The 14,169-nt window shown below is 40.8% G+C and overlaps 1 long non-coding RNA gene across 2 annotated transcripts in view; it reads left to right on the top strand.

Moving 5' to 3' along the window:
• Positions 1–14,169, top strand: part of LOC107967764 (uncharacterized) — a 39,640-nt gene that overhangs the window by 17,057 nt on the left and 8,414 nt on the right. The window contains exon 4 of one of the 2 annotated variants that reach the window (XR_001708479.1): positions 6,258–6,389. The exons of the other annotated variant lie outside the window; for it this stretch is intronic. This is a non-coding gene — a long non-coding RNA (uncharacterized LOC107967764). The remainder of the gene's footprint in view (positions 1–6,257; positions 6,390–14,169) is intronic. 2 annotated transcript variants of the gene reach the window in all.

Raw genomic sequence — 14,169 nt, 5'->3', positions numbered from 1 at the left:
CGTGCATGCATACATAAAAATACAATTTCAATAAAAACTGACAGTAAAAAGCACCCAGACAACCAGATAATACTTGTTGGAGATAGAATTCTATGTAACTGCTTCCTGTACTAAACAAGTTTATCAGAGAAAGGCATTGTTCAAAGGGAAATATCCTTTGTGCATGAAGATAAATGTAATAAGGATTATTGTGTACAATGTCCTTTGGCGATGTGTATTGGTGCATCTGTATAATAACTGAATAATTGTTCTGATGTCCATATTTAAAAAAAGGAAGGAAAAAAGAAGACTAATGTGTGTGGTAGTGAAATTTAAAAGAAAGATGCTAATTCCAGAACAGAGCAAATGAAACCTATGTCCAATTACCTACCTCAACTCTTAGACAGTCAACATATTTTTATTTATTTATTTATTTATTTAAAATAATAGATACGAGGTCTCACTGTGTTGCCCAGGCTGGTCTAGAACTCAAACAATCCTCTTGCCTTGGCCTCCCAAAGTGCTGGGATTACAGGCGTGAGCCATCGCACCCAGCCTGGTCAACACATTTAGATGGTATTGGAGTCATTTTTGAGATTGGATTTCAGAAATGTAGTTGATCTCTAAACTTTGCTATTTTCCAGAGGAGGAGAATGTTTCTGGAGAATAGTAAAATGAATTTTTAGCATGGTAGAGTGAGGACATGGCAGGGACAAGGTAGGTCAAGGCGGGACAGGTTAAAGAGGAAGAAAACATAGTCCAGGAAAAATTGTCCCAACTACTGAGAAAAATATATGATATTGCCCTGTTCATTTAATCCACTTCTGTAAACTCAGAGGAAGTGTTTATGCGGTTCTAAGGCAGTGCTTCTACTCTGACAAGGTATGAGAATTCGTTTTATGGACCAAAGAGTTTCAGCATGGAAAATGGGAAAGAGAAACTTGAAAGGGATTTGGTTGAGGTGTTGTCATCATCAGTCTGACCTCCTTAATAAACTTTGCATGTTCAATCATCCATTCCATTCATTTGGAAAACTATTAAGCTCCTTCTGGGAGCACAGGAAGGATCACTACCCTGAGATAAATAGGTCCTGTCTCTGAGGAACTTACAATCAGTCAGGTTTAAATTATGAGATCCATTATGCATAGTTCATGTGCTCTGCAGCTTGGGCTGATTTTAATATTGATGGACACAGACATGGTGTTTATAGGCAATGAATTGTGTTGACACGGCTGCCTTGTCCCCTCTTGGGGAACTGTCCTCACTGGTGGCCTTTGTTGCTTCCGCTGATTTCCTTAGGGCTCCCTTACTTGGTAACTTCCCTTGATCCAGCCTTCTCCTCTCTGTCCTTTCAGCAAATACAGCTGCCTTGTGTGCTGTTCTCCCAGAATTCTGAATCTATTTTATCTGAGAAACCTCTTGGTAAAGTGATAATGGATTCTTTTTCCTAGTTAGCATGTTTATATGGGAATAGCACAATGAAGACACCTGCTTTAAGCCTGGGGAAGGTCTCTAATGCTAACAATTTCAGGTCATGGCAGGCTAAGGGGTGGTGGTGGGGAGTCATTGGAACCCCTCAAATGGTAATCATACTCCATGGCTTCTGTCTGTATCCAGAGTGATGGTGGCGGATGTATCACTCTGGTTCCAAGAGCAACTAGAGAGCTTGTCATCTGTGCTGAGATGCACTCACTTCTGCAGGTTTTGTTCTCTCCCTGGGCCATCACTCCTCAGAAATGGTGGAAGAACTCTGGAAAATTTTCACCTATGGTCTCTTCAAATACTAGTTTTCTGCTATTCCCACCACTCAGTGTGTGTTTGTTTTGGATTATTTAAATTCACAAACAGTAAAGTCGACATTGACTTTGATTTTTTATCCTATGAGTGATTTTTTTTTTTTTTTGAGACAGTCTCCCTCTGTCACCCAGGCTGGAATGCAGTGGTGCAGTCTCAGCTCACTGCAATCTCTGCCTCCCGGGTTCAAGCGATTCTCCTGCCTCAAACTCCCAAGTAGCTGGCATTACGGGCACACACCACTACGCCTGGCTAACATTTTTTTTTTTAAGTAGAGATGGGGTTTCGCCATGTTGGCCAGGCTGGTCTTAAACTCCTGACCTCAGGTGATCCACCCACCTTGGCCTCCCAAAGTGCTGGGATTACAGGCGTGAGCCACTGTACCCGGCCTATTCTATGAGTTTTGACACTTGCAGAGATTTGTGTAACCACCACCACATTCAGGATACAGAATAATTCCATCACCCTCTAGGTCAATCCTCTGCTCTCACAAATAATCCTTGGTAAGTATTGATCTGTTCTTTGTTGCTATGGTTGTATACATATTTTTGAAAGTGTTGTTTTAATGGAGTCTTACAGTATGCCACTTTTTGAGACTGCCTTTTTTCATTCACCCTAATGCATTTGAGATTCATCCAAGTTGTTGCATGTATCAGTGGTTTGCTCCTTTTTATTGCTGAGTAGCATTCCATCCAATGGCTATTTATCCATTCACTGAATGAAGAACATTTGGATTGCCTCCCATTTTTAGCGATTATGAATAGAGGTGTACCCATTTTTCTATGAGCATGTTTTCATTTATCTTAGGTAAATACCTAGGAGTAGGATAGCTGGGTCATGTAGTAAATATATCAAATAATACAAAATAAAAACAATTGGAAGAGACTGCCAAACCATTTTTTGTTGCCCCAGAATAAATGATGCTATAGAAACGAATCTTTTAGTGCCTCCGAGCTCACCCATCTAAAAGCAAAGCAAAGAGTACTGGTTCCTCCAAAGAGCAGCCATTGATCATTTGTCTGACTCAATGTTTATTCCTACTCACTGCTGTGAGAAACCACCCTCTGGAAGGCAAGCACTTTGGGTCTTTACATGCAGAAGTGGGCGGGGCTGGCTTTGTGTTGAGTCAAGGGTGTGTGTTACTTAGAGGTAGCTTAGGTCGGGGCACTGTCTGGGTCCACAAAATCAAGCAAAGCTTGGAATGAATTATACAACAGCAGTGGGAGGCTGCTGTGCTTTCTGCCTAAGCTTAAAGAAAGAAGACACACCTGGGGTCCTGCAGTAGAGCACTCAGTTTGATACTTGGGCACATTAAACATTCAGCAAGAACGGTGCCTGAACATTGTCTTCTAAACAGTATCATCAAAATGTAAACAGATAGTGTGACAATCCTATAGCAATTCTGTTGTTGGATGTCTTTTCTCCTGATTGGTCTCAGTGCCCTGAAACAATTCCTTCAGCCTGAACTGCTGGGAATTCAGATTAGCCAGCATCAAACCAACCCTCTAATGGGATCCATTGGCAATTGCACACAGCAGAGGTTAAGCAAATCTTAGGAACAGCTTTTTACTAATCACAGAAAAAGATGCACTTTATTTATATTTTAACATATCCCACTGTATTAAACCCAATGAAATGAATCAGAGATAAGCTATATAAAGAATATATATGTATATTTATATGTGTATATATATACACACGCACACATTTCAGGTAATTTTGGTAGCACTTAAAAAGTTTGTCCGATTTAACTTCTATGACACCACAACTTTAAACCACTCCTAGCACAACTATAAAACAGAAAAATTGACATATGTAAAAAAAAATGGATCAGGGATCATATCAGACAAACTTATAATTATAAGCAGAATTATGGTAGAAGATAAGTAGCAGTTGGAGAACCTCAAAAGGCTTTTGGGCTTGTTTTGGATGACCCTCAGAAAGTTTCATTTCTCAGGCAAATGTTCTGTCTCTGGAGTTGGAAAAACTGGACTTGAACTCTTATGAGAACAGGTAATTCCTCCTGGTTTGTTTTGATGACCAACGTGGCCAGAGTAGCTTCTTTATCACTTCTGCTAGAGCCCCTTTCAGAAATCAGAAATTTAGACAACAATTAAAAGCAAACAAACAATAACATGGCCACGCATATAGTTGTGTGAAATTTTGCTAGTCCCCTTTTTCTTCTCCCAAAATGTCTAGACTGAAGCACACCAGACTGACTGTTCACAACCTCAGGCTAAATTTCCTGAAGTTCCTCCTTACTATCTTACTCTGCTGCTTTCACAGAAGGAACCAAGGCTAAGTTCTCAATTGTTTCTTTTTTTTGTTTTCCTTTCAAATTACCTAAACAGTAGGTTTGTGGTCACCTGGTTTGAAATGCCCTCTATTTTCTCTGAAGGCCAAGTATCCTAGTATCCTATATTTAGGTATCACACCTGTGATAGTTAACCAAGACTCTCAGGCTAGGCGCAGTGGCTCATGCCTGTAATCTCAACACTTTGGGAGGCCGAGGCCGGTGGATTGCCTGGGCTCAGGAGTTCAAGACCAGCCTGGGAAACATGGCGAAACCTCGTCTCTACTAAATATACAAAAATTAGCTCGGTGTGGTGGTGTGCGCCTTCAATTCCAGCTACTCGGGAGGCTGAGGTGGGAGGATCACTTGAACCTGGGAGGCAGAGGTTGCAGTGAGCTGAGATTGCACCACTGCACTCTAGCCTGGGCAATAGAGTGAGAACCTGTCTCCATACACACAAAAAAAGACTCTCAGGAAGTATTTGTTCAAAGACTGAATTCACTCATACTTTCAACAAATATTTAGTGAGCACCTAAATATATGTCAGATACTATTCTAGGCACAGAGGTCATCAGCACTAGGCATGCGAATAATTCTGCCCTAAAAGAGCTTACATTCTGGTAAAGGAGAGCATCAGAGCTGTCTTAACTGGCATACAACATTTCACATTCAAATGATTATTTTGTTCCAACACAGAATATTCTGCCTCAGGTGCTATTTCAGTCATATAGATATAACTGAGGAGGATAAAGGGTATACATTTGTTTTTCTACTTACCACATAGGTATCATTCTAAAAAAGCAGTGCTAATATTGTAGCATCCTATCTGATAACTACAGTTACCTGTATCTGAATGTTCTTGTAAATTTTGTAATGTCTTCAGGTCTATGTGACTTTTAAAATATCCAAAATTGATGTGGATTACTCATCAAAATTTGAAATGGTAATTTTTAGCCATGAAGTAGAAATGAAAAATGAAAATGATTGCTTCAAGATTCTGCAATATGTTTTGCTGTAATTATATACCAGGCTTAATAACGGTCGAGTCTGACATACACGTTCCAACATTCTGTTGGAATTAATTGAGGTAAAATATTTGTGGATCTTTTCTTTCTTTTCTTCTCTCTGTATTTATAATTCAAATGAATGAAAGGAGCCTGATTACTAACTGGAGAGTTCACCAGGTTACTTTTTTCTTTTTTCTGGTTAAAGCTGCATAGCCACAATTTATTGTTACTTGTTACCTGTCTCCATCCTCAGTATTATCTGGTGATCAAGTTGCACTGAGAGATGCTATTTTTGTATAATGCCACAGGACATATGCATAGAAGTTTTTCACATCTTACGTTATGTAACTGAAAGGCATTAGAGCTAGTTCCAAATGAATCTTTTTGTTTAACCAGTTCCTAAAGAACTCATCTTTATATGTACCAGCTGTATCGTACAGTTGAACAATTACAATTCTTAGAGGTCACTGTGTGTCCCATTTACAATATAAATAGCAGTGTGATGGTCTGGAACCGTTCGATTTCTTATTTTCCTTATATGCCTTCTTTCTGGTGTAAAAGCATTAAGGAATTTTGACATAATGATAAGCTGCTATTTAAAGTCCTCACTTGTGAAGATTGGAATGCAATGCATTCAGAAGAAATTTACAAGCTATGCATTCATCAGAGGTTAGAGCCAACAACAATGAGCATTGTTTGAAGGCAGGAAACAATTTACATTTCAAATTTCTGTTACCTTGATTACTTTGACCATGGAGGTGATTATCAAAAAAATTTAATAAGATTTTTAAGATTCTTATACAGTCTTATAGGAAGCAAAATATCTTTGTGATAACTAAATACATGTAATTGCTAGCCAGATGTTTTGTTTTTGTAATGCCAAATAGCTGGATGTTAAGAAACATTGGTTAATTGTGTTTTTAAAGTTTTTTTCTTTTTTTAAATGTGAATGTATGCTTGCCATAATGTGGTCATAGTTACACGGTCAACATCAGAACATGGCTGTTTTGTAGTTTTATATCATAATACTAATACACAATCTCAAAAGTATATCTGGAAAAGATTTCTTTGCTATGTAGAATTCTCCCTGATTTCTGAAGAAATTACATCCAGTTGTATAGGGACGTTTATAAGAATAATACAAGGACAAGTGATCATTATCCAATTAAATTGGTATTTTGCAGGAGAGGACCTAGCAAAGCCAGGGTTACACATCAAGATGGAACTGAAGAAAGCTTAATTTCAACTCAAGAAACTGGAGAATTGGACAGGCGCAGTGGCTCATGCCTATAATCCCAGCACTTTGGAAGGCCAAGGTGGGCGGATCACCTGAGGTCAGGAGTTCAAGATCAGCCTGGCCAATATGTCAAAACTCTGTCTCTATTAAAAATACAAAAATTAGCCAGTAGTGGTGGCAGGTGCCTGTAATCCTGCTACTCAGGAAGCTGAAGCCAGAGAATTGCTTGAACCTGGGAGGCAGAGGTTGCAGTGAGCCAAGATCGCGCCACTGCACTCCAGCCTGCGTGACAAAAGTGAGACTCCATCTCAAAAAAAAAAAAAAAGAAAAGAAATAAGAAACTGGAGAATGAACTGAAGAATCAATTTATAGATCACTTCATCATCTAAAGTGAGCAAAACAATCTCTTGTGGCAGTTGGAATAATTGGTAATAATTGGCACATTGGCTGAAATTTCCACTAAGCGAAATTGCTGCAACAATTAATATTTTAATACTATAATGATTGTATTTAATATATTTCATAATATAATGATTTAATAATATAATATTGGGTATAGAGATATATCTATGTATCTATCTATATAAAGTGAGACTCTACACACACACACATACACACACACACACACATATATATTTGGAGACAGGGTCTTGCTCTGTCACCCAGGCTGGAGTACTGTGGTGCCATCACAGCTCACTGCAACCTCAACCTCCCGGACTCAAGTGATCCTCCAGCCCAGCTTGCCCAGCTAATTAAAAACAATTTTTTTTTGTAGAGACTGTCTCCTTATGTTGCTCAGGCTGGTCTTGAACTCCTGGCTCAAGCTGTTACTAGTGGAAGTTATCTGAGTTTCCAGTAGCGAATCCATAGGGGTCTGCAGCAACCTCAGTTCTTGCCTCCTCAGAAGAAAGAATTCGACTGAGAGGCATAAAGCAGAAAAATAGACGGAGGCAAGTTTCAGAGCAGGAATGGAAGTTCATTAAAAAGCTTTAGGGCAGGAAGGAAGGAAAGGAAGGAAAGTACACTTGGAAAAGGCCCAAGCGGCCATCTTGGAGGTCAAGTGCGGCTTTTGACCTTTGACTTAGGGTGTTATATGTTGGCATACTTCCGGGCTCCTGTGTCCCTTTTTCCTTGATTCTTCCCTTAGGGTGACCTGCCAGCATGTGCAGTGGCCAATTGGCGCCTGGGAGGTGAGCATGCACAGTGTGTTTACTGGAGTCTGGCACATGCTTGCCTGGGACTTCGTCCCTTTTCAGGTGGAATGACCCGGGAAGGTCATACTCTGCCATTTTGGTTCTTAATGCTCATGCTTGAGCCCGCTCGCCCAGTTCCTGAGATCTTAATTGAGAAGCTGTCAATCACCAATTTCAGGTGTTTTCTATCTATAGGGGACCTGCCTTTCTGTGATGCTGGCTGTAACCAATTATTATTTTAGAGAGGCAGTGGGACAACTGCCTGACCATCACCTGATGGTTGCCTGACTTTGCTGGTGAGGTGTGGTGGGGAGCCCTCTCCTACCCTGGTTATGCCTGACTAGTTACCTACTGTAACAAAGCCATCCTCCCGCTTCCGCCTCCCAAAGTGCTGGGATTATAGGTGTGAGCTGCTGCGCCCCATGTATTTCGTTATATTTAAACAAAACTCTGTGTTGATGAGAATAGGAGAACCTTTCCCCCATTTATTTTGTATCCTTCTTTAGTTCTCTGAAGAGCTCTGTATAACATTCTAGATACTCAGTTAAATGCTTGTTTATTCTAAAAATGTCCCAAAATTCAACAGCCAAGACTTTGGCATTGTAATTTATGAGTTGCCTATAGAGAAAAACAAAACATCTCCTTTCTGTATGCTAAATGCCTCCAGGTACTTTTTCCCAAGCGTGTTTTATCTGAATCAAAAAGTAACACAAATTAACAAAAGTCTCCAAAAGTTCTTATTTCAGTTGCTCATTTATTCAACATACATTTAGTAAACAGATACTGTATGCAAAGCCTGTTGCTATGCACAGAAGGGGTATGAAAGAGAAAAGGGAAGGGAGGAATATTCCTTCCGGAGGAGACACAATGGCCCATGCACTGTGCTAAGCATTTGATATCTGGGGGGCTATCCGAAGACATAGCTACTGCCTTCAACACGTTTGCAGTCTAGCAAGGAGGTATGACGGGTACTATTCCTATAGCGAGGTAAAATGGGAGCATGTGCCACAAGACAAGTACAAACTGGATTGCATGTTAGAGTGGACAGGAAGAGACCACTTTCAAGTTGGGAGGTCAAGAAATCCCAGCTGAGAATTGGCTAGAATTTCAAGGATTTCAATAGGAGAGCATAGTATGTGGTGGCAGAAGCTGGGGAATCTAGAAGTTGGCATAGGTAGATGTGTGATGTGAAGAGTATGGGTAGGAAAGAAGTGGGAACTATTTGAGCAAAAAGAAATGCAGTTTAGACCAGGCGCAGTGGCTCACACCTGCCATCCCAGCACTCTGGGAGGCCAAGGTGGGTGGATCTCTTAAACCCAAGAGTTCGAGGCTAGCCTGGGCAACATGAGGAACCTTGTCTCTACCGCAAATACAAAAATTAGCTGGGCATGGTGGAAGGATCACCTACCTGAGCCCCAGGAAGTCGAAGCTACAGTGAGTTGTAATGGCACCACTGCACTCCAGCTTGGGTGGCAGAGCGAGGTCCTGTCTCAAACAAAACAAAACGAAACTAAACGACAGAAAGAAATGCAGTTTAGGTGGTGAATAGGGCACACCAGAGCCTCCTGAACATGTCAGACCAAAAGAATTACTTCTGTAAGTGTTCGTATCTGTGGGAATAAAAAAAAAAAAAAAAAAAAAAAAGAAGTTTCTTTTTAGGTTTCGCCTAAATCTATTAATTCAGAATCTCGGGGGCACTTTTTTTTTTTGGCAAACGCTTTTCTTTTTAAAGCAAGTACTCGAAGTGATTGCTAACATCAGGTAAGTTTGGGAAGTCCTGGAATGTGAGGGCTGGAATGATAAAGGGAGGCCCTGCACTTGGATTGTATTCAGAAGGCAATCTGTTGCGTGCAAGAATTCCCACCTATTTGGTCAATAAGCAAAATATTCCTAAATTGTCTTTGTCTGTATGCCTTTGACTCTTCAGTCACATTCTTTTAGACATTTGGGAACCTAGGTCGCTCAGGTAAATGTGACACAAGGCCAGCCCTCCCCATGTTGAAGAATTGTGACACTGTGGAGACAGAGCGTGTATCCACACAGTCCAAGTGGAGTAGGCAGCTGCTGCTAAGAGCTTCTCTTTCACTGAATTGGGCCATGTTCTCTGTGGCGTGTTTAAATAGCCCTTTAAAGGCAGTAAAAATGGGTTTCTATTGCTCAATCCCTCCTCTGTGGTTGCCCCACTGACAGGACTGAGACATGTATTGAGTGGATGGGAAATGTCATTCTGGCTTGGTCTCTTCTGTCTCTATTATTTTAGAAGTGAATGCTCACAAGCTGTTAGGGAATGGATGAACAAAATGAAAAATCACTGGTGCTAGATCCAAGTCTTTTAATTTTTATTAACAAATGCTCTCTTATCTAGACCATAGGGCATGATGGCCTTTGGAATGCCCAAGGAGAGGACCTTCCCTTTTCATTTTGTCTCCTTCTCTTTATTTGTCCCCTTTCTATTTTATCTTTCTGGACCCAAGTCCTCGTTTCTAAACGCATCTCTTCTTGGCTCTACTTCCCAGACTGGCTCCCTCATGGCTTCCCCTGGGTCTCTAGTCTCCTTAGCTGTCTGTGTCCCCTCTTCCTGCGGCTTCCCACCCCTTCATCATCTGAACTCATCCTCAGCCTCTCCAGAGCAACATCATGATCTCTTTACTCTCTCTCAACCTCCTTGCTTTTCACCCTTGCCCATGAACTCCGTCAACCCATTTCCAGCTTCCCCTTCCTTGACTTCTTGTCCTTTTCTTTTGGTGCTGCTACTCTATGCCCGGTTGTCCAGCTTCATTCCTCCCGTCTCCATGTTTCCTTCAACATCTCTGCCTTTTCCCACCCTGCTCCTGGCTGCCCTTGATTTGCTTAAAGTTACAGTAATATCACTGAATTCTGCTTCGAGGTAGACTGGAAGAGTGGTTGGGACCAGAGATTAAGAAGAAAGGTGGTCAAGAGCATTCACTGGTTCTTGGGCTCCACTGCCCGGTTTCAAGTTCAGACTGTGTGGTCTTTGTAAGTGCCTCTTTGTGCTTCATCTTAATCTTTCAAATGGGCCTGCTAGCAGTATGCAAGTTATAAGGCTATTATGAGCATTGAATAAGCTCATATATGTCAAACACTTAGAACAGGGCCTGGCATGTAAATACCATGAGAGTGTTCATTGTTATTTCTCTATTTGGTCTGTGTCCTGTAACTGCGTCCTTTTTCATTCACACTGAATATGTCTGCACATTTCCCAGGTTATAACATTGGTATAGTATTTGTAAAAATTTTTTAAAATATTATTTCTTAGCTGGGCACGGTGGCTCACACCTGTAATCCCAGCACTTTGGGAGGCCGAGGTGGGTGGATCATGAGGTCAGGAGTTCGAGACCAGCCTGACCAACATAGTGAAACCCCGTCTCTACTAAAAACGCAAAAAAATTAGCTGGGCGTGGTGGCGGGTGCCTGCAATCCCAGCTACTCAGGAGGCTGAGTCAGGGGAATTGCTTGAACCAGGGAGGTGGAGGTTGCAGTGAGCTGAGATCGTGCCACTGCACTCCAGCCTGGGCAACAGAGTGAGTCTGTCTCAAAAAAAAAAAAAAAAAAAAAAAGAAAGAAAAAAGAAAAAAAATTATTCCTTAAGATGAAAAACTTTAATATTTGCTTTCTACAGTGTATGTATAAGCTGGTGTACAACAGAGAAGATGCAAGCTCCCTTTCCACTGCACGTCTGCTCAAAAAATGACTAGTCCATTTTTGTGAGCAGAAAGTTCAAAGCCAAAGTTTGGTTGATTCAAATAATTCCTCTTTGCTAATATACACTGAGAAATGGTGAGCCGTTCTTTTATCTTTTCCTTATTTGTCTTTAGCTATGTTCATCGACCTAAACTTGACAGTTTGTGTTATGCTCATGAACTAGAAATTGAAATTGCAGAAAATAAGGAAGAAGGAATTGAAAGAAGAGACTAGAAAGGGGGCATTTTACAAATTGTGAAAGATGAATATCAGCACCTTGTTTTAAAACGAGAAATGGATCTCCAGAGAGGAAGGACCGATCATCCTTTAAAGTAAAAGGTCTATAAACTGTCATGCATCAGATTTACCTGAAGGAGTCTATCCTCAGGCTTCTGACAAGTTCAGAGTTGCATTTTAAACAAACTCCCAGGTGATGCTGTGATATAGTTTGGCTGTGTCCCCACCCAAATCTCATCTTGAATGGTAATCCCCATAATCCCCACGTGTCATGAGGGACCTGGCGGGAGGTAATTGAATCATGGGGCGGCTTTCCCTCACGCCGTTCTCGTGATAGTGAGTGAGTTCTCACGAGATCTGATGGTTTTATAAGCGTCTGGCATTTCTCCTGCCCGCATTCATTCTCTCTCTTGCTGCCCTGCCTTCCACTGTGATTGTAAGTTTCCTGAGGCCTCCCCAGCCATGCAGAACTGTGAGTCAATTAAACCTTTCTTCTTTATAAATTACTCAGTCTTGGGCATTTCTTCATAGCAGCTTGAGAATGGGCTAATACGTGCTGCTATAGTCCAGGGACCATACTTTGAGAAATACTGCCATAGACTTTTCTTCCTGTCCCTTCATAACACTTTATTCTTTCCTTTTTGTTCATTAAAAATAGTAGTATCTCCCTTAGTAATAGGGAGATATTACTGCTCTAAAATAATTTCATTCTTCATTGGCGTTAATGCCATTTATTGTACTTTCTATTATCTTTATTTGTAAAGTTGTCCTCATTCACATACAATGAATTCTTCTCTTCCTCGTGAGCCCTCATGACCAGCTCCACCTGCCTGAGTCTGCTAGCACCAGCTCCACCTGCCTGAGTCAGCACACCTGAACCCTGGCCTCTTACTTGCAAATCCTGCCCAAATGACCAATACATACTGAAATAGAGACTTTCTACCAGGTTAGAGTATGGAAAAGAAGGGTCTTGAGGTTGAGCTAAAGCAAGAGAATTACCACCAAGAGTTTTCCGGGAGTGCGCTCAGCCAGAAGGGAGAGAGCAAAACAACAGGGTCAGAAGCTCAAATGCTGGGTGACAGACATGGTGATGTATGGAGCTGAATGTTAGCACGAGGACCATAATAGACACCTATTGCTTTTGCCTTCCTATCCCCCAATGTCTCTCTCTCTTTTTTTTTTTTTTTTTTGGTGGAGCATCTGACTTTACGTTTAAGGAACTTTTTTTCTTTTATATTTTGTAGGTCTAATTTGAGGCCCTACTTTCCCAGCCCCAGGTATGGGCTCTAGGCTTTTCAATGAGAGTAGCTCATGCTCTGGTTGGGGTGACTTGTGGCTGACTGGACATGTGGCCCCAGGGGGCTATTCTGAGTCCTTTGAAGCCTGAGATGGAGGGAAAAGAAGGCCACTCTTCTTTGGAAAGTTCAGAAGCTAAAATTATGTCCATTAGGGCTGCTGGGGACTACACAGTCTTCCATTTGGAGAAACCATTCCTGAAGATGAAGTCAAGACTAAAGAAATCAGGATAAGGAGAGAGATGGAGAGGGAGAAGAAGAGGGAGTTCAGTTATTTGAATCCCTGAATCTAGCTATGCCGGAAGCCAAACTACTGTTGGAGTTCTCAGTTATGTGAGCCAATTAAGACTCTTTTTTGCTAAAACCACATAAATTGGGTTTCTGTCATTTGCAATAGAAAAAAAGTCCAGAAGGTCATTAAAAATGTTGCTTTGGTCTATGGGATATCCATATCATGTCACCTTGGTTTTTCCTTTGAAACCTCCCTCATTTCCCTACTCTCAAGTGTATGGATAGTGACACTTGGCTTGGCCAATCTGTGATTTCCATCTTCTAGGCCGCAGCAATTGGTTCAGGGATGAGCACAAGGTGTAATCCAGGTCTGGGAGACTCATTTCTGGATTTTTTTTAAATGAAGTATTGGAAACGTAAAGCTAATTTTTTTTCCTGAAATTGCAGTGCTAGAGGACATCAGCCTGGGGCTGTTGGGGTGATTATATAGGATGGGCTTGTGTGAAAGCAAAGCCCACAGAGAACATTTGGATGTAGGGAGATCAAGGCTGATGACATCAAGATTCAGAACAGCTGAGGTTAAGAGGTTCAAGAAGCTTAAAAACACATTAAAGAGAATTGTTAATCAGCTGCAGAGTGCACATGTTTAGAATCACAGTAAATCATGGTCAACTTAAGCAGATTTTCCTAATTGGCTTTGTGTTCCGAAAGATTTTAGTTGCAGTTTTAGCCAAAGTTTTTTCTGTCTTTTGCTCCATTATATATAAGGATAAAAATGATTCTTACTGAAAATTATGATAGAATCAGAATTTCAGTACTGAAAGGGACCTTAGAGTTTATCTAGCCTTGCGGTTTCCAAGTTATGGGCCGTATCATTTTTACAAGTGGTCCCTAAATTCATATGTGTCACAAACATCATTCTGCAGATAAAAAAATGCTTATATCTGGGACACATATGTGGATTATCATTTTTCAAATGAATGCAGGTGGTGCTATGATTATGTTAGAATTCATTTAATGTTTGGACAGAAAGCCCAGTACCATTTATCAATCAGTAAAGCCATTTTTTTCAATCAGTAGAAATGTTTACTACCAACCTTTTAGTAGGGGGAAGAATCTGAAAACTGTTGATGTTAACATATTTCACCTAACTGAAAGGATTTTAAAACATATCCCTGGCCCAAAATGTTGATTTGTAATA

Source organism: Pan troglodytes, chromosome 10 (genome assembly GCF_028858775.2).
Source record: "Pan troglodytes isolate AG18354 chromosome 10, NHGRI_mPanTro3-v2.0_pri, whole genome shotgun sequence".
Taxonomy (NCBI): Eukaryota; Metazoa; Chordata; class Mammalia; order Primates; family Hominidae; genus Pan; species Pan troglodytes.
Note: the sequence above shows the minus strand (reverse complement) of the source record. Positions and strands in the feature narration are given on the sequence as shown.